We start from the raw sequence: 22,680 nt of genomic DNA on the forward strand, positions 1-22,680 counted from the left end.
ATAAAGGTCTATCAAGGTTACAAGTATAGGCACCCATAAAGGCACCCATGAAAGTGCATGCGTGCGCGCACAAAATGTGCAACTTTTTCTGTTTAAACTTGTACATCTTTTGAAATAATATATATATATATATCATTTATTGGTTCTCAAAGTGGGGTCCGGGGACCCCCAGGGGTAATTGAGGGAGTTCCAGGGGGTCCCCAGCTAAATGATGGATAGTTAACCAAATGGACCCTTATGGGTCTGTAACTCTGAGAGTGTACAAATGGAACCAAATGGACCCTAACGGGTCCATTTGGTTCCATTTGTACACTCTCAGAGTTATATTAACATTGATTTTACAATATGAATTGGGGTCCCAGAGATAGAAATGCCATTAAATGGGGGTTCGTAGCCTAATGCATGTCAAACTGGGGGTCCTTGAAATTAAAATGGTTGAGAATCACTGCTAGAGAGCCGTAAAAACCTTATGGGGGTGCCTGGCTTATCTTGCTGGCTTATCTTTTCAAATGGGGGTCCGCGGGCTAATAAGTGTCCATTTTGGGGTCCTTGACATGAAAAAGTTTGAGAACCACTGATTTAAAATATATATATATATATGAAAAGTGGATATGTTCTTGCGCGTACATATCCACTGATGCGCGTGACCCACAAATGGGTCCCGACCCACTGTTTGGGAAACAGTGCTCTTAACAGGTTGGGGGTCTCGTTAAGTTATCTGGGCGGTGACCTCCGAAGCCCCTCAGTGTGTATACACACACACACACACACACACACACACACACACACACACACACACACACACACACACACACACACACACACCCCACATAACGGTCTCATCCTCCTCCCTGGTGGGTTAAGACCACCATGGGACCCTCATGGAGAGAGACCACCATGCCCACTTTAGTGTTGGTGCGCTGGGCCGTGTTGGGACCATGAAGCACTAAGTTGTGTGTCATCCTAAACCAGTGCTGCCCAACCCTGGAGACCCCCACCTATTATGGAGACCCCCACCCATTATGGAGACCCCCACCCATTATAGAGACCCCCACCCATTCGACAAGACCTGAGACCCTCTTGTGTCTTTCAGACATGTTACCCACTTAACCCATTAAGACCTGAGGCCGGTTCTACAAAATGTCTTCTAAACCAATAGTTGTATTTGACAGCGGACCCCCATCTGAAAATGTTCTGTGCCAGGGACCCCCCAGAAGAGAAGATTTGTGTTAAAAAAAAATCTAACACTAACGACAGACGCTTTCCCGGGGGTTAAAGGGGTATATCACTTTAAAACACTTCTGGGGTCATTTTAAAATCCACTCATGCTTTTGAGAGCACCCCGCCCGGACAGATTCTAAGGGCCGTTTCAGACTATGGTTTCGGGTGCGCACTCCAGACCGCTCCGTTTCCGAGTGCGCTTGGCTGGCCAGCATTCACACTGGCCAAGTCTCTAACGCGCCCGAATACGCTTGCATATATACCCCCGATCCTATAGGTGGCGGCACGCACATAGTGCTTCGCCAGTGGACACAGACGTCATCAACTATGCGACAATGTTTGTGCTGGTCGCGCATAAATATAGGGTTGCCGCTGGGGAGGCGAACGGCCTTCTGGAGAGAGTCAGGAGCGCACTGAGCGCACAGCGACGCGAGCGCACAGAAGTCAAGGCACAGACTGCTGTGTTGTTGGCGCGCGTGTTGTTGACAGACAACGGATGCACGCTTATGAGAAACAACACAAATAAAACCTGGTGAAACACTTGTGTGCATTTGCGCAAGATGAGGATACAGGAAACATTCAGTCTAAATGTCCAGTTTGCTAACCTTCACAACAACTACTACTTTTGTATTTGAAACCTTACATTTCTCTAAATATTATAAACTTTCACGACAGCTTAAGTACAAAAATATATAATTTATGAAAAGGCAACTAGCCTATACAGTGAAGTCGGACTGAATGACTGAAACCTTGTATTGTGAATTGTACTTCCATGTACTGTTTCTCATGTCTTACTAAATAATAAAGTAACGTCTTTTCTTTTTTTACTCTCTTTGTGTGGGGATTATCTGGCACATGTATATATCTGTTATGAAAGAGAAATTGCATCATGAGTGAAACGGCTATAGTCCTTGGGAAACCATAAACCTACGTAGGCCTACATCTAAATGAGTTATATTTACTTACACATTTCAAATTACAAAGCCTTATAAGCTATATATTTCTGGGATGCATAGTAGCTGAAACTCCACAAGATATCCACAAGATATACTATTATATATATATATATATATATATATATATATATATATATATATATATATATATATATATATATATATATAGTTGCTGTCATTATATGGCCATGACACGGCCTCTCTTTCTATCTCGCACTCTCATTCTATTTCTGTATGTAATGTTTTATATAAATAAATAAATAAGTTTTATATATAAATATTGCGGGTTTTAGCGCATCATCCCGCGGGTTCATTTGGTCATTTAATGATGAAATTAACCCGCGGGATCCGGCCATGGTTGAACCCCTGTGGATTGATCTGCGACGTATTTTTGTTGACTGTTTTTGTCGAGTTTATATACCGTCACCTATTACAAATAGCGGGCCACTTCCGTCAAACAGTACGCTTGCTTTCACACTGCAGCGTACCGTCTCCGAGGACGCATGATTCGGATCCGAGACTGCCTCCGGAGGTGGTTTCGGGAACGGAACGGGGATCCGTTTCGGGGAACGATACGCAACGTTCACACTACCACAACATCAGCCAAGTGGCCCAGGGTGCGCACCCGAAACCGTAGTCTGAAACCGCTATAAGTTGCTTGATTCAATATTTAGATAATTATCTGATATTATCAATATCAATCATTTGATATTCATTTTTGTCGGGGCACGCCCCCTTCTTCCCATGCATGTAAACCCATTGTAACTTCAAGCATCAATTTTAAACATGATGATAGATTCATTGAAAACACCCTGTCATTGGTTCGGGTGACTGATATATCGTCCCTCTGTGTTTTTTGTCAATAACCTTTTCATAACATTTTTTTATAAAACAATTTGAAAATGAAAAAAGTTGAATACAAAATAATAGATTGGAAAAACACGGCACAACATAATTTGCCTCTTGAGATGTATTGGAGTAGTATCACGGAAGCGCTCAAGTAAAGTAAAAGTACCTTGAAAGGGTACTTAAGCACAGTAGACCAGTGGTTCTCAAACCTTTTCATGTCAAGGACCCCCAAAATGATATGTATTTGGCCGCGGACCCCCATCTGAAATATTTTGTTCCAGGGACCCCCAGAAGCAAAGATTTGTGTTAAAATGGTTTGCATGAAAATATACATATTCAAAGGTTTGCACATATTTTCACGATTTTTGAATAGCCATAGTATAAAAGGGTAAAGTTATTGTGATGCTGTATTAACACATTTTACTGGGGACCCCCTGGTACCCCCCCATGGACCCCTGGGGGTCCCGGACCGCACTTTGAGAACCAATGCAGTAGACTACTTGAGTAAAGCGTTGCTGTCGGGCAGAAACTAACTTTTAGTTTTGTTTTTTTAGATCATACTGCGGCATCTCACAAAAGCATCAAAAGTAGCAGGTCTGCAAGCTGGAAACGAGCTTGTCAATCTGCTACTTACTGTATGCATTTGACTCTATAGTTACACCCCACCACTGACAACCTGTTTCTTGCTACAGTAATATTCCATGTACAGTATGCGGGTGGCGAGACAGGGCTTCCCACTAAAATATGTTTCTATCGTATTGATAGAGTGTAATTAGACTTTTTTCGGTCGTATACCGAAATACCCCAAGTATCTGGTTCTGGTTTGATTTATACAAGCATTTAATTTTATGTGGGCTCCTAGAACAATTTCCCCAAAAAATATATCCCCACTGATAGTGGTCTTAGATTGTGGTTCTTTTTTACCATTAAATTCACCACATGCAGTGGGGCAGGCGTATGAGACTCGTCACTGTGTGAAACGTGATGGATGTAGCAGGCAGCTGGTTATAGCCTGAAGACCACACCAGTAGTGCTTTTTCCCAAGCTTTCTCTACAACCAGTGGTTCCCAAACTTGGGGTTGGGACCCCTAGGGGGCTCCCCAAATTATTTTGGGGCGTCCCCAGATGATTAGCTTAATAATGCAACATTGTTTTCTCACTCAACCGTAAACAAACTAACATACAAAAGTGTATACAGGGTATCTGCACATTTCTAGAGTTACAATTGAATGATTAAGACCTTTTTGATACCAAATTGGCTAAATTGTCAAATATTACGCAAGAAATAGGCAAACATTGTGAAAATAGCCGATCTACAAGCTCACAACACCTGGCAGTGTGAGGAATTGTGAGCTTGTAGTTCGGCTGTTTTCACAATATTTATCTGTGGAACCGAGTCAAACTAAATGTAATGCATGCTTGTCAGGGTGGGGGTGATTATTTTGGGGGGTCACGGCCTGAAAAGTTTGAGAATTCATCAGGCAAATATTTGCCTGATGAAGACCTACTGTATAAGGTCGAAACGTTGACGACCTGGGGTTCTGGGCCCCGCTTGGGGTGGGGGCCTATCATCACTGTAGGGCAGAAACCTTGCATTCTCCATTATTTCAACTTTTATATAATCATTATTTTGGGGGAAATGAACGCCCTACTTCGTCGTACTGCCGTGCAAAAGTAGCCAAAATTGTCAGTCTGCAAGCTCACAATGCTTAGGCTACAACACATGATGATTTTTGAAAGTGGAAGTTGTTAAATGTGTCTGTGGGTTTCATAAATATTCAAATATTAGATCTTGTGGATCTAATATTCACAAGAGTGTGTTCCACTGGAACACACTAAAAATAGCCAAACAGCATTGGCCATGCCTCCAGGTCTTAAGATGAGTCTTAACCCCATTGAGACCTGGAACGCATCTGTGTCACTTTAGATTTCTTTGGCTATTAAAAAATAGCAGATATACAAGCTCATAGCGCGGCACCGAGTGCCGCGCTATGAGCTTGTAGATCTGCTATTTTTGAAAAAACTTGAAAAAATATTTTTTATATTTTTTTAAAAAACTGTTAGGATTTAGATTTTTTTAAAGAATCGCCCCAGGTCTTAATGGGTTAAGCCCTGGTACTTAAGACGCTCAATAGGGACCTGTTTTTTTTGTCCATTTCCTGAAAAGTTATGGTTTTGCACATACTGTAGGCCTACTAGCTTTCCACTAAAGACAGTGGAAACTGATAGGATATTGGGAGTTGTGCTCTTCGGATATAAACATGAAACCCCCAACTTCAAGCAAATCATTTTTGTGTGGGTACGTGTCACTGTAGATGCAAAACTCTTCGCTGTAACCTGCCCTTTTAACCACTTAAACCCTCTATTCTTAGTAAAAACAGACCTGAGTCACAACTGTACTTGGGCCTCTGTTTTCGTCTACGCCCTGAGCTTGTAGATCGGCTATTTTTGGTTCCTCCCCAGGATAGGCTTTCTGGATTTCAATTGGTGAATGTTATTTGGCAACACAGCTTATCCGTTTACAAATGAATCAAGTGAACAGATGAAAATGATCTAGGTTCATCCTTCTTTAGCAAAAAGAATTATGGCGTAGCCCAGTTGTTCTCAACCTGTGGGTCGGGACCCCCAGGGGGGTTTCCACATGATGACAGTGAAGTGACAATTTAAGGACTTTTAATAACTTTTTAATACCTCAACGACAACAAAAAAAAGACCATTACTGCATCAAAAGTAATCAACAAACTATACTATAAAAACTGGTCAAACATTGGTCAAATTGTCAAATAATATAAGGAAGAGCTTGTAGATCTGCTATTTTCACAATATTTATCTGTGTAACCGAATAAAACTAAATGTAATGCCTCAACTCTACTAATTTCAAGCGCTTGTCAGGGTTGGGGGTCTGCAGTTCAAATATTATTATTTTGGGGGATCCCCAGTTTAATATGATTATTTTGGGAGGGTCCGCAGTTCAAATATTATTATTTTGGGGGATCCCCAGTTTAATATGATTATTTTGGGGGGGTCCGCAGTTCAAATATTATTATTTTGGGGGATTCCCAGTTTAATATGATTATTTTGGGGGGTCCGCAGTTCAAATATTATTATTCTGGGGGATCCCCAGTTTAATATGATTATTTTGGGGGGCCACCACGGCCTGAAAAGGTTGAGAACCACTGGCTTATGCTTCCTCTAACGTTGACATCATCTGGATCACAAGCCAGTGAGCTAATTGTTTCTCTAGGATGCTGTGGAACCACATGAACCTGACACGTCGGAGAGATCGCTAAAACACAGAGGACCCACCATACAGTACATAATACGTACCGTATATTACCACCCGCCGCGCCGGTTGTTTCCTTCTACTTACTGCTGTCGCCTAATTAGCCCCGTTCGAGATTTGCCATAATCATAAAATATGTGTTCTTAACTTGTACGTGAATTTCCAGCGGTGTCGCCTCCCCTTTCTCCGACACAGATCTCTCCCACCCATGCACCAGTACAGATGTGCATATGGTGAACATGTGGGCCTCGTTGGTCGGGTTCTTTAGGTGGTTTATCTGACGGGAGGAACACACAAGAACACTCTGGCACCGAGGCCTGCTTTACTTACTGTGTGTGACACACTTTGGTACGCACTCACTGGTCTCAATGGAGATCGGCTCCAAGTGGCTTGAATCTCACACGTTCCTTTTCAGTTTTGTTTTGGGTATAATCCACACTTCAAAAAGGGCGGCAACCCATTAGGCTGATTCTATAAATGCCTTCTAAATCAGTAGTTCAAAAACGTTCAATAATAGCAGATGTATGGCCTGGACCGCTGGCGTGTAGCGGTCCAGGCGCCTAGGCTCCAAAGTAGCCCGACAGCGCCTTGCGGGTTCGAGTCCCAATCCCGACGGCCTTCGCTGCGCGTCACTCCCCATCTCTCTCTCCCCATTTCCTGTCAGACTGCTATCCTATCAATAAAGGCATGAAAGCCAAAAAAACAACCTTAAAAAAAAGCACATGTACAAGCTCGTAGCACGACATGCGCTGCGGCACGCGATGTCAGCTTGTATATCTGCAATTTTTCTGCTATAATTTAAATTATTAGCCAACGCAAAAATTTAAAATGGTTTTAGTGGGTTGAAGAAAGGGACAAATCTCCACCCATAACAAGCACAGGAAGACTCTGTGGCTAATGGGGATCCTAACAAATAAACAAGTAAACAAAATCCCTCTCTGTTTTTGAACCAAATGTACAGAGCCTGTATGGTCTATGGTGAACCAGGTAAGTGTAGAAGACACATTGATAATAACAAGCATTCCTACCCTTATTTAAACGTCACATTCACATTAAATAAAGAAATAGAAAAGAAAAGAAACAAAAAGAAAACACAATTATTACTATTCTTCTTTAGTGAGGAAACGATTAAAACTTTTCATGTTGGGCTGAACCGTGCTATTTTTGACATTTGTTCCCAGAATGCAGCGTTCCGGGGCGGTTTGCTTTGTGTGTGGTCTGTTTGTACCTCTTATCAAATTAGACACAGCTAGTTAAAGAGAGGGCAAAAGATCATTTTAAACACAGGAAATTCAAATAATGTGGAAATAGAAACAGTACAGATGTTATAATTTGCCATTCCCAGAAACGATACACAATCGGCGCTGTCGGGCAGCGTTTCGTGGCCCCCGCATTGCAAGGCGACGTGCTGTGATCTTATAGATCGGCTATTTTCAGTGAAGATATTTATTAACGTAGAGCGAAAACAGGAAAAGACGCTACTAGAGAACCCTGAGGGACTCCGGTTCAAACCCAAGTATTAGGGGTTTTAAGTGGTTAAAACAGCTGGGGTTTCTTTTGTAAAGAAGAGAATTGCACAGAAACCCTCAGATCTTTAGCGCCGGGCTCAAGTGGATCCATTCTAATCAAAGACTGGGTGCCACCTCCTCCAGGTCTTCATTAGATGTTTTCATGCTGGGTTGTGCTCTGGAGCGTGTCTTTGTGTTGCAGCCGGCACGCAGGACAAAACTCCAGGCTCAAAGCGTGTCCTCCAAGACTTCTCTGGAGTGTGATTGTGTGAGCGCTGCTGCCTCTCACTCCAGTTGTGTTCCTCCTTATCGGAAAGAAAGGAAGCTGTCGGGCAAAAACCTTGTATCTCCATATTTCAGCTATTCTGTGTGTAAATGAATGCCCTACGTCGGCGCAGTGGTGAGATGTATTACTGAAGTAAAAGTATCAATTTCACAATTTAGAAAATACTCTGTTACAAGTCTGGTATTCAGAATTGGCATCAAAACGTACTTAAGGTACACAAAGTAAAAGTACTCATTACGCAGAATGTCCCATTTCAAATATTATACAAATCTTTTGAAATGACCAGATCTACAACTACAATTCTGATAGTGATCATTGCTATCGAGTGTTGGTTCAGTAATAGGGGTCTTCCCATCGTCGCTTCAGCTCTTCAACAAACGGAAAGTACATTTTCAGGTGGTTTGCCAATTTCAGGAGAGTGTACAGTACCTATATCAGCTTCATATATTCATATTGTTCCATTCCTTTCTGCTTAGCCATACTACTTTGAGTCATAAATTTGATTCAATTTCAATTTGGATAACCTGGAAAATGTATCCTATGCTTACTAAAGCGCTGGGAGAGACAGGGAGACCCCTGCTACTGAACGAACACTCTATAGCCAGGATTACTGTATATAGTAATCAGAATGTAACACTTTTTTAACAAACATCACTCCCTGCACATTTTAAGTCCATCTGTCTGTGGGTTTTATGAATATTGAACCAATGTGAAGTATTAGCAAGAGCTTGTGACTAAATAATAACTGGGAAAGCATCTGCATCATTTTAGATTTTAGCGTTGGCTATTCAAATAGACAAATAGCGTAGGCTCTTCAGATCTACAAGCTCACAGCGCGTCACTTAGTGCCACGCTGCGAGCTTGTGCATCTGCTATATTTGTGAACATTTTTGAAAAATCTTGAAAGTGTTTGAAAACTTTCATAATTTGGATTTTTTTTTTAACACAATCTTCTCTTCTTGGGGTCCCTGGCACAAAAAATATTATCAGATGGGGGTGGGGGGGGGGGGGATCTCTGGCCAAATACATATCCTTGGTGGTCCTTGTTGGCACGAAAAAGTTTGAGAACAATTTAGAAGGCATTTGTAGAATCTGATTCAGGTTTTCCATTGGAACAGAGGTCCTTTTTCTTCCTCCATTACCTCCATTACCTGGACAGTCACGGTTCTGGACATACAAGGTTTCCCTATGGACACCAGGCCTATGCTGTGCAGAATGTCCCATTGTAATGTGAAACATGCTTGAGAAAAGCCCCATTCCTACCGCTTCCATCTCCAACCTGTGTCAATGCATGCAGCGACACAATTAAGACCACATTAGATCTTTTCAAGTGCTTGTAATTTCATAAGTGTAGACTTTTTTGTCCCTTTTTTCTTCTCTTTTTTGGAGGGGTGGAAATTAAATGGCGAGGGGGGAGGGGGGGGGGGCACCACCACAGCACCTCAAGAGCCACTTGGGAAAGATGGGAAACAGATATTAACCCTGCGAGTGTCGGCTCTTTAAGAGGCGTCCTTACCCCAAAACTCTTAACCACCACTACCACCAGCATGGGACCACACACACACACACACACGCACGCACGCACGCACGCACATGCATGCAGCCATGCGCGCGTACACACACACACACACACACACACACACACACACACACACACACACACACACACACACACACACACGCGCACACACATTCAGTTGTCTATAACGGTGGTTTTGAACCTGTCGGTCGGGACCCCAGGGGAGTGCCCAAATGATTTTGAGGGGGGTCCCCAGATCATCTGCTCATTGTGCAACATTGTTGTACAACAAGTATGAGTGTACACAGTATGGGTGTCTGCACATTTCAAGTGTCAATTTAAAAACTTCTAAGACCCAAAACTTTTACCCCATTAGACCGGGAACCCCTATGGTACTGTAACTGTACCTTTCAATCCGGGAACCGCTTTTGGGGTAGTTAAGCTATGTACAGTATATAGCAAAATATTTGTTTTATAAATATTTGAAGTTTTTCAGAAAACTTCAGGAGGTCAGGATTTAGATAAACAAAAAATAAGGGTTAGGGTTTCCGAGGCTAGGATTTAGAAGGCGTTTTTAGAATCGGCCTCAGGTCTAACTGGCCCATACCTCTATTTGAAAATAAATAAATAAAATAAACCATTACTGCGTCAAAAGTATTCAACAAACTATACTACCAAAAATGGTTAAACATTGGCCAAATTGTCAAATATTAGAGGCATTTTCTTTTTTTAATAGCCAATCTAAATGCTGACAACGCCTCTCGTGTGTCAACATGTAGATCGGCTATACTCCTACAATTCTAAGTACTTGTCAGGGTGGGGGGGTCCCCATTTCAAATATGATCATTTTGGGGGGTCCCATGCAGTTCAAATATGATTATTTTGGGGGGGTCACATTCTGAAAAGGTTGAGAACCACTGGTCTATAATGTGACATATAAGGAAACAGAATAACAGAAGAATGGTTGTTGAGCTCATTGCTCACAACAACAGAAGCTCAAGAATGCTTTTTTATTTGTTTTTGCTGGATCAATTTATGATGAATTTGATGTTCCAGCTTTTGTTCATTACTATAAAGAAGGGTTTCCCAAACAGAGGCCAGCAAAACATTTTGGGTCACCGCCCAATTTTATGAGTTTGCGAGTAAATATGCCATTTCCTTTCCAAATTACAGAAAGAAAGGAAGAACATAAAACATTCTAAAATGTTTCAGAGAAACAAATAGGGGCTTAAGTTAACAATTCAGAGAGACATCAAACTCTCAAGCTGAAAAAGTTTAATAGAGAACCATTGCTCAAAACACAGCTATTGAAAGTAAAACTAGTTAACTGTGAGAAGCAGATATGGTTCTCATGGGACAGCTATTAACTAGTTATTAATTAATTTTGGTACAGTCACATCCTACACAGTGGTGGACAGTACAGTACTCAAAGTACTCAACCCCAGTAGGCCTACTTGAGTCAAAGTATCTAGATACTCCTGGTCAAATATATTACAAGTGTAAGTTGCTCAGTCAAATTTGTACTTGATTTTAAAGTATTCAAAGTACACATTACATGTTCTTTTATCAGTAGCCTACATTGTTGTGTTAATATGTTGATATTTTCCCCAAAATATAAATAATAGTGAAAACGCTATATTGTCTCTGTAGGGTGGAAACCTCATATGTTACTTTTCAGATTTCAAATTAAAAAACAGCAAAAGTAGCAGATCTACACGATTTACAGAGCTTGTGGTTCTGCTACATTTGACGCTTTTGTGTGACGCTGTGGTATGATCAAGGGGGTGCTCCTTCCATTCCATCGCCTATGTATATATTTTATACATAGGCGATGCGACGCGTTGTGAGCTTGTAGATCTGCTATTTTCAAATATTTAGTACTTTTACTTTTGGTAATTTAAGTACATTTTGATGCCAATACTTTTGTACTTTTACTCAAGTAAATTTTGAATTCTGGACTTTCACTTGTATCAGAGTATTTTTTATATTGCAGTATTGGTACTTTTACTTAAGTAAAGAATTTGAGTACTTTTTCCACCACTGTTGGTGGTGCCAGCCTTGTCGACCTCATAATCCACATAATGTAACTGACACTGGTGTAATCCGCAGGTAGGTCCATGAGGAAGAGCAAAAGTCAGCTTGACGACAGGCGGTGATGATGCCTTGCTCAGCAGTCTGACGGTAGCCTGATGGAAGCCGTTCATGAACCTGGTGGTGTTGCCCCTGATACTGCGGTACGGTAGGCCTCCTTGCCCGGCTGCGGCCGTTGTACAGTTTGTGGGGCTGGGGTGGTGCTTGTCCTTGATGATGCAGTTTCCGTACCAGGCCATAACAGAGCCTGATAGAACGAAAACAACTGAGCTTGTTGTAGCACGGCCTGAGGATGCGGTGGTCAATTTTAGCACAAAAACCCAACGGAAGTACACCTCGTATACCGCACTAATAAGCTCCTGACCTATGGGCCACATGGCTCGGCCAGGCTTACTTTTCCCCCCAGAGGAGGCATGCTGGGGTTGAAGTGGTCTTAATTTGGTGGTGCGCCGGTGCCGCGCAGGCATGTAGATGGGCTATTTTTGGCACTCGAACATCGGCACGCAACCAAGTATAAGTCAGGCTAGGGCCAGCCCTTGCCCACTGCTATGAAACAGAGTGTTGATCCACGCTTCGTGATCAAATAACATGAGGTCAGAGCTCTTTTCCCAAAACTAAACAGATATTTTTAATTGGTCTCCTCAAGTATGTAAGCTCTCCACCGTGTTTATGTCTGCCAAATTGGACTAGGATGGCTAACGATACAGTCTTAGCAGTTTTAAAACTGATGGGCATGAATCAGCCTACATGCATGCAAGACAAACCGCTGGTCTTTTTAGGTAAAATGGAGGCGATGGTTGAATTCCATGAGACTGTTCTGACCTCACTTCTAATCAATGCCAGTAGACTAGTGGAGAATGCAATACATCTTTACCATTTGCACTTTGGACAAACCTGACATTATACATACTGTGCTGTTGCCTAATCTCTGCAAAAGTAGAATTTAAACATCACAGAAGGTCCCTTACGTCACTTGAAAGCCTTTTACATACACCTATTCAAAGTGCTAATGTTAGTCAGTTACAGCACTCACTCACTCACTCTATTTCAATGTATTTCCGTTTGTGTATTTTGTAATTGTTTGTGGAGCACTCTCTTTTGAAAAGTGCAACGTAAACGAGTAAAAAATATCATATTAATACCTTATTATTTCCATGATTTCCCTTCCGCATTGTACATTTCTCTACCTCCTACATTGACTCGATTCTCGGCACCCTCCATTTTGGCTCTGGTTCCCCCCGTTTCTTTTTTTTTGTGTGTGTGTGTGTGGCTCATGTGAAATGGAAATGATGTATTGTGCTAATTAGATGAGAAAATATGAGTAATCCTCCCAGCATGTAGCACTTCTGAGGAGGGTTTATTATCGTAGCTGAAGGTGCTACTCTGTTTTGTTTACTTTGATCCCGTGTGTGCGCCGGCGTTTCGTCGGCTCTCTCTGGTTAATCAGAGGTAGAAAAAGCCATTACGTTGTTATCACAACTGCAGCCGCGCCGGCCAAAGGTTGACACCAGACGTTAACCCGCCTTGTAATGGAGAGGCCTTCGCTGGCTCAGCGGCCGGGCCCACACGGCCGGCCCGATTCGGGGACCATACATCAGAGTGTGGAGGACTTCATTACAGCACCCCCCCCCTAAAAACGAGCCCCCCCACCCCCCGAAAATTGCCGATCTGCAAGCCCTGCAATGCGTCGCAGAGCGACGCGTTGCAGGGCTTGCAGATCGACAATTTTCGAGTACCCGAATATAGCTGTGAGTAGAGAGACCCCCGGTTGGGGAGGGCTGCCGAGTCGACCCGTCGTCCGGCCTTTGAGGATTGAACCCCCCAGAAAATCAAAAGCCAATGAGTGATGGCTGGTGATTTGAACTACTTCACCCTTCTTCTTTTTTTTTTTTTTGCTTCGTAGCAATCACCACTTTACAAAAAAACAAGAAATATGCCCCGGGTTTTTTCAAGAGAGAGGGTTTTTAGTCGTTTTCATTAAGGCTGCCTGCCAAGGACTTTAAATGAACGGGGGAAGGAAAAAAAAAGTCGCCAAAGCTTGTGTTTATTTTCCTCCGAGGCGTTTTGTCACTCCTTTTGTTTATCATCCACCCCACACCCCCCCAATACCCCCCCACCACCACCATCAAAGTGTGGGCATAGCGTGAGTGCCAGTCGTTTCACCTTGACCTGGCTGATTGACCCTGGGGACGGTCCCCCCCCCCTTCATCAGTGTGAACCGTTGCCATGGTTTCGGGTTTAGCCCAGAGACCCCCTTGTGGAGGGGGGTGGGGGAGAAGAGGGGAATTTTCTTAACACTCCCTTCTTGCCACGCTAGCACGGAAAAATAAACCTTTGTCGTAATTTAACCGTTTGTAACTCTGAGCGGGTACGAATGTAACCAAGAGAGACCAAGAGACAGACCCCTTGTCGCTGCTGGAACATTTTTAACGCCCCTCCCTCCCTGCCTGCCACTTTACACGGTAAAATCCTTAGTCGGTAATTTAACCGTTTGTAACTCTCTCTCTGAGAGTGTACGAATGTAACCAAACGGACCCGTCCTGACGGGTCCGTTTGGTTACATTCGTACACTCTCAGAGTGGAGAAAAAAAAAGAGCGAGCACGTGGTGGGGTGGGGTGGGGGGCGGGGGGCAGCATCACGCCCTTCTCACACGGACGCCACAGCTATTGCGTGCGGAGCCGCTGCACCAGAGAGCATCGCATTTTCACTCCCATCACCTTACGCATGAGTAGAGCCGGCCTGAGAGGGAGGGAGGGAGGGAGGGAGGGAGGGAGGAGAGATTTGGGGGGGGGGGTGAGGGAGGCGGGTAACAAAGGTCACACAACTGAAGATGGAAGCAAAAAAAAAGAATACAACAATAAAAAAAAACATAACAAATGGGGAATGTCTTAGAGATGGAGACAAAAAAACGAAGAAAACAGAGATGAGAGATAAGAAAGAATGAGAGAGGGGCTGGGGGACTCCTCCTATTAATACATTATTCAGTTCATATACACAGATTTGAGAGAGCTCCCTGAGGAGTTATGTTAAACTGCAAAAACATGAAATATGGAGATACAAGGTTTCAGTGATGCTGAATGAAGATGCTTATGTTATGGTTTCATCAGCAGATCCCATGGCGATGTGTCTGTGAACATGGAATCCATGACAGTTTAATCTTATCGTCGTTGTCGAGGGGCGGGAAACCTCGTATCTCGTAACAGCTAGCTACAGTGTGTATATCTACGGTAATCTGTGTGTGCATGGCACGCGTGCGTCCGTGCACATGCGTGCACATGTGTTAAAGGGTTAAGCACAGTACTTGAGTAAATGTACTCGGTTAACTTCCACCACTGGGTTGTGGTAACATCTTTGACCAGCTCTCAGATTTGTTCATAACACGAGGGACCTCCAAATGTGACTTGCATTTACTTTGACCTCCAAATGTAATGTGCGTTATACTTCTGACCGCTGAGGTCAGAAGCTCGTTCAATCAGTCTCTCATTCACATGGCTGTATTAACACATCCATGAATATAAATCTTTTGGTGTGCGATAATTTTGTCCCTGTGAAAGTCATTTGTGTCGCTTTGCAAAACCACCAAAGCGGAGCTCTGTCTCTCTCTCTCTCTCTCTCTCTCTAACTTATGAGCTTTCCATGTGGTTGATGGATTGAGACCTAAAGCATTGGTTCTCAAAGTGGGGTCCGGGGACCCCCAGGGGTACTTGAGGGGGTTCCAGGGGGTCCCCAGCTAAATGATGGATAGGAACCAAATGGACCCTTATGGGTCTGTAACTCTGAGAGTGTACAAATGGAACCAAATGGACCCTAACGGGTCCATTTGGTTCCATTTGTACACTCTCAGAGTTAAATTAACATTGATTTTATAATATGAATTGGGGTCCCAGAGGTATAAATGCCATTACATGGGGGTCCGTAGCATAATGCATGTTAAACTGGGGGTCCTTGAAATTAAAATGGTTGAGAATCACTGCTAGAGAGTAGTCAAAACCTTCTCTTATTGGGGTCCCTGGCTTATATTTTCAAATGGGGGTCCGTGGGGTAATAAGTGTCAATTTGGGGGTCCTTGACATGAAAAAGTTTGAGAACCACTGACCTAAAGCACTCTATGTCTCTCTCTACGCCTCCAGTTTGCCTACAGAGCCTAAATAAAATGACATTCACTGCAGCAAGTGTTTGATCAACACTTAAGCGACAAGTATTACATTTTTTATGTAAACACAAGGCAAAATTGCATACTATATTAAGGGGCAAGAACACTTTGGAAGAGGTTTGGGTTGTGTAGTTACCTTGCCATGATGTAACTCCAAAGGTGGGCAAGAAATAAAAAAAACTAAATTGCTCCATTGACTAGAAATTGATAATTCAAAATAACGCTCCTCATTGACTTACACTGTACAGGGAAGAGGCCCAGGAGAGGTTCTTTTAGCCCGTAAACCGAAAAACAAACAAGGCTGATATACTGTAGGTAGAACATCACCAAACCCAGTACTGTTTTTTATTTTCATAACCTTTCCAACTTATTTCCCAACTTCCTATTGATTTTACTATTTGAAGATCAGGATCCGGATCCAGTCCGGGTTTTCTTCCTAATAAAAATAGCAAAATCAACAGCAAGATGACATTTTGATTAAAAAAAAAGATAGTGGGTTTTGTGATGTTCTATATTGTCAGAATCAGCTTTGTTTGCGTTCATTTACGGGCTAAAAGTGTGACTTTGTGAGCTGTTTCAATGTAAGTCAGTGAAGAGCATATTTTGAATGATCAATTTCTAGTCAATGATTGATTTCTTGCACATCTTTGGAGTTCACGGCAAGGTAACTACACAACCCAAACCTCTACCAAAGCGTTTTTGCCCTTTAAGGAAAGAAAAAAATCCTACTTCTTCCACCACTTCCATAAGTAAAGCACAGATCTAACGTAGGCTGTGTTTTCCTCATATTTGTCATACTTTATAGAAGAAAGCAGCAGCATGGAAGCATCATTCTCAGCTGATTCAGTCTAGGATAGATGTGGGGTAATCAACCTGAATCGGCAGCAGAGCAGAATTAAGAGCTATGATCAGTCCCAGCGGGGCGCGCTTCCAGGACGCTGAAGACCAAAGCATCTGGAAACCTTGTATGTCCAAAACATAATTTACTTTTCAGGAAATACAAAAAAACTCGAAAGGATGTAGTTATCATTTAGTCACAACTAACTACTACAGTACTTTTCATTGGTTCAAATATTTATAAAAATCTGCACAGACACACTTGAACCACTTTAACTTTCTGAAATGTTTCATAAATAGCAAAAAATATCTATCTATCTATACAAGGTCACAACGCGTAGCATTACAACGCTTTGTTTTGCGTGACACTGTTGTACGATGACGCAGAGCATTCATTCATAATAAAAACAAACATGAGATACAAGGTTTTTCTGCCCGACAACAACGATATGTAGGAAGGGGAGGGGGATGACGCTCTAAGCCTTCTTCATCACTTTAAAGTCACATGATCTAATAGGCAATGCTTTGATTGGCCCATGTGGGTCAGACAAGTGGATGTGGGGTCAGATAACATGTAGCCGATCTACAAGCTCCCGACATGTCGCAGCGAGACACGGTGTGAGCTTGTAGATTTTTTTCAATGTGCAACACGGGACGTAAAGCCAAGTATGAGCGAGGCAGAAAGGTGCGCTGAGTGGAGCACTCTGCCAGGAGGCACGCCCCTACGTCCCTCCATCTTTTGTGTGTGTGTGTGTGAGGTGCATGTGATGACAATGTTTTGCACGTGTATGAAATGCCACAGAGGAATGGGGTGGGGGTTATGATAAAGAAGATTAATCTCAAGGACCCCTATAACTCTGAGAGTGCACAAATGGAACCAAAGTACAGGTCCATTTGGAACCCCCTCAAGTAACCCTGATGGTCCCTGGACCCTTTGAGAACCACTGTGATAAAATACTGATTGATAAAGCCCTGTGTCAATCATGCTTGTACACGAAATTGATATAAAAATATAATAAAGTGCTTTTAATTAGAATGGTTCCCAAACTTTTTAGCTCTAGACCCAAAAGAGAAATTAGACGTTTGCTTTTGAAAGATGTTGGAATTGATTTTAATTGATCAAAAGTTGTGATTTATTTGTTTAAACTTTTTTTAATCTTTTGAAATAATATATACATTTTTTTAATGTAGGAAACGGGGAAAAAAAGGAGATATTTACTCACAACCCATAAAAATTGGATCTGTGAGTCTGCGACCCAAAGATGGGTCCCGACCCACTGTCTGGGAAATAGTGATTAGAGCATGTAGCCAAACTGTATCAACCAGTCGATCTATGAAAGAAACAGCCTGATAGGACAAGTCCTCTACATACGTATTACACTCCATACACTGATGTATTGCACAAGCTTCATCATGTGCGCTTTTGGATTCTAATGCAGGAAACTGAGGGCAAAAAGATCACAAAAAAGGTTGGGATTAGCTGTGGAGAGAGACACACACACACACACACACACACACACACACACACACACACACACACACACACACACACACACACACACACACACACACACACACACACACACACACACACACACACACACACACACACACACACACACACACACACACACAGTACATTTACTTGAGTGCTGTTAGTACATTTTTGGAGTATTTTATATATATTTTTAGCAAGCCTGATGACTTTCACTATACACTACAGTTCAAATAGAAATAATGTACTTTTGACTCCACTAAACATTTCTAGGAAGGGGACTCCTGGGACCCAAACGTACAAACATACAGTGGGTGACCATTGACTTTGTCGCTTTTCATAAGAGAATCACTTCACTCATTTGCCTCACCCGCTTTGCAGTAAATTTAAGTTCCAAATACTACCACAAGGTGCCGCTTTGGAGTCACTTTTTTTTGTGACAGAGAGACAGATAGACAGACAGACAGACAGACAGACAGACAGACAGAAGATGTCTTATATTATTATTAATAATAATAATAATAACTAGCAATAATTACGTGTGCTTAGAGCGTTTAAATTGGGTTTTCTGTTCAGCGTCGGGCAGTCAGGAACGCATCTCTGTCATTTTAGAAATGTTCAGACACACATTGGTTTCTGTCTGTCTGTCTGTCTGTCTGTCTGTCTGTCTGTCTCAAAAGTCTGTGAGACAGACAGACAGACGTCTTATATGTTTTTTTTTCTCGCATCAATTTCTGTATAGTAGGATTCTACCTCTTTCCTCTGTAAATGGAGTAGTCCAGTTAGTGTAGCGGTTAAAACTGATGTCCGGTGATTTTACGACCCTGGTTCGAATCCCACGCTATACGCATGCGAACTTGCTATTTTTACTTTTACTTCTACTCCACTACATCTCAGAGGAAAATATTGTACTTTTACTCCACTACCATTATTTGAACGCTTTAGTTACTAGTTACTTTGCAGATATAAATCATTACATTATAAAACATACATTATTTGCCCTATTTCACATAGTCTATTTGAAAATGGCCGATCTACAAGCTCACAAGGCATTGCGACGCATTGTGAGCTTGTAGATCAGCTATTTTCAAACATTTCAGTACTTTAAGTATATTTGCCAATACTTTTGTACTTTTACTTTGATTGAACTCAAGTAACATTTTGAGTTCATCCATGACCGTAACAGACGACCGTCATGTGATCCATGGCCAACAGCGAGGCGTTTGTTTTCATTCTTATAAGACCGCGTGGCTCATTTATATGCACGTGAAAGTAACTAAGCGGAAAGTAACTAAGTACATTTACTCCATGTCCACTTGTTGCTGACGGTGGTAGTGTAGGAGCAGCGCTGTAAAAGCCCCAAGCGTCATCGGTGCAGGAAAGATGCGTATTTGGTTGTACACACGGAGACGCAAGGGTGGCGTTTTCAGTCGGAATTCAAATCATGATGCAACACTTTGTGAGCTTGTAGATCGGCTATTTTCACTACTTTTATGGGACACTGTCCCATTAACAGTTGAAAATAGCCTACACCAGAGGTTTTCAACCAGTGGTCCGGGGACCACCAGTGGTCCTTGAGGGGGTTCCAGGGGGTCCCCAGCCAAATTAATAGTTAGCAACCAAATTGACCCTTATGTGTCTGTAACTCTTAATGTACAAATGGAACCAAATGGACCCGTCAGGGTCCATTTGGTTCCATTTGTACACTCTCAGAGTTAAATGAACACTGATGATGGTGATACAGTGTAGATTGGGACGCCCAAGAAATCTAAATGGTTGAGTCCCTGGCATATCTTTTCAAATGGGGGTCCCTGGGCTAATATGTGTCAATTTGGGGGTCCTTGATGGGAATAAGGTTGAAAACCACTGGCCTACACCATTTCTGCCCATCCCTCTAACTTCATGTAGGCGCATTAAAAATATCAAAATTGGCCGCTCTGAATTTGTATCTGAACAAATACTTTGATAGAAGAGATAGGCCTACAGAGGTACTGCAGGGGGGAGGGGGAACCTGATAGCAGAGTTCCTCACTTGGCTTATTTGGAATAGGCTGCATGTCATTAACATAACCGGTTTGGCAAGAGACTGGGCCAGTGTTGTAGGCTAGTGCTAATTTTGGAAGTGGGGGAGCGCGGTTCTTGAGCGGATTGGAGTTTTTATTTGTTACTTTATTTCGGTTTTAGGGTTAAGCTCTGATCCACCCGTCCCTCCCTCCCACGAAAGCCCCCCGACCCCCCGCACGCAACCACTCCGCCGCGCTGCGCCAGGCCGCGCTGCGCTAAAACGCACTGTCTGTGCCTGTGGTGGCCAACTGAAAGCTATAATAACATAGTAGTAATGACAAGGGTGCCATTATATTCAATGATATTCAATTGTTTTGTGGAAAACACATGGCTCATCATGCTTAATTAAAGAGAGACTCACTTGCCTTTTCTTAGTGCTTTTCATTGTTTGGACAGAAGAAATTGTAAACATTTAGCCAATATTCGATCATCATTAAATAACAGACAGTGAACTGGTAAACTGGTGACAGCATGTCATGGATAGCACATTAATTCTTAAACAATATTGAGGAGGAAATAAGTATAAACGAGGAAATAAAATAAAACAAACCAAAAAGACGCCAATAACCCCTGTCTTATAAAAACTGCCAAAGTGGGTCGGGGTTATCTGACATGACAGGCTGTGCCACTTTGGTTTTTATGCTTTCTGCCGTGCGATGTGCTCGCAGCCAAGTCTTGACATAAGGCTCTGGATTCCAGGACCTGAGCGGAGGTCCATGCTGTCTAATAAACATCAGAGCCGACACACGTTCTGTATGTAGTCGCGAACGGAGTGATGTTATTATGAGGTTCAATGTTCATCAAACTAAAGCCGCACACGCATTCTGCCGAGCTGCATGGAATGAGCATATTACAGTTAATAAGGGGTACAAGTGCAGCTGGTACCCTTCTCCCTCCACATTCTATGTAGGTCTAGGCATAGTCCCTAAAAGCATTCACTGAAGATTTTTCTAAATTTCACCTGCACAACCCAATATTATGCTGTTGTTACAAATGTAATGCAGTAAACATGAACGTTAACCTGTAGGCTCATCGCGTGGGATTCGAACACGGGTCGAAAAATCACCGGACATCAGTTTTAACCGCTACACTACCTGGGCTGTTTCATTTACAGAGTAAAATGTTGGAATACTAATACACAACAATTGATGCGAGAAAAAAACAAACATATAAGACGTACGTCTCTCTCTCTCTCTCTCTCTCTCTCTCTCTCTCTCTCTCTCTCTCTCTCTCTCTCTCTCTCTCTCTCTCTCTCTCTCTCTCTCTCTCTCTCTCTCTAGACTTTTGAGACAGACAGACAGACAGGCAGAAACCAATGTGTGTCTGAACATTTCTAAAATGACAGAGATGCGTTCCTGACTGCCCGACGCTGAACAGAAAACCCAATCTATTGGCAAGAGAAAAAAATACGTTTATTTTCCCGTCTCGTTTTATCAATTAAGACGTTAAAATTAAACTAATGTTAAGCGCAGCATCATGCTATCTAACTTTATTTGCTTAATATTTTGCTTAATATAAATGTCACATTTTGTACTGTAAGCAACATACAGGATCTTTCTCTGTCTTTCTAGGAAAAACAGTGCCTAAAAACCCCAAAACAAACAATTTTGCTATTCAAATGAGCTATTGGCATGATAAAACATACGTTTACATTTTCCAAAGCAAGTGTCAAAACATAATACAAAAGTGTAAAGTAATGTATGTACAGTTTGGAGAGGATATACAGTAACTAGTAACAAATATATTCTTGCTGTCTGCTGTGGGCTGTAGGCAGCTGTAGGCAGTAGACCGCTGCTGCCCCTAGTGGCACAGAGTGGAAATCATACATGCCCTGCATGAAACGCATGAGAAGAATGAAAATAAACGACAAAGTCAATGGTCACCCACTGTACATTATGAATGAAACACTTAAGTCCTGTTTCAAATATATTGAAAATAGCCGATTTGCAACCCCCAAGGAACCCTCAGGGTTCCTTGGGGGGGGGGGGGGGGGGACCTGTAACCAGAGTTACATGTCTGTAACTCTGAGAGTGTACAAATGAAACCAAATGCACCCTTACACTGTAACTCTGTAAGTTACAGACCTGAGAGGTCTGTAACTTACAGATCTGAATTTACAGATCTGACATGTCTGAGAGACGGCCTTGCAATTAAAACGTTAGAGAACCACTGACTCCAGAGGGTGATGTGCGTGCCATAGGCCTCTCTTCTCAGCTCACTCATTTCGATTCCCTCGTCTTTTTGATTTTCCAACGTAACCCCTCCCTTGATACTGATTCTCAAGCCATATCTTAATGTTTGATACTGTGGCTTTTTGTTTGTGTCAAAACATCTCTTGGTTTCCGTGCGACGCTTTTTTCCGTCAGCGTGTGAGATCCTTCTTCTTCTCCCGCTGCTCGGACCACCAAAGATGTTCAG

The sequence above is a fragment of the Gymnoscopelus microlampas genome, assembly GCF_963454915.1.
Source record: "Gymnoscopelus microlampas genome assembly, chromosome: 21".
Lineage (NCBI taxonomy): Eukaryota > Metazoa > Chordata > Actinopteri > Myctophiformes > Myctophidae > Gymnoscopelus > Gymnoscopelus microlampas.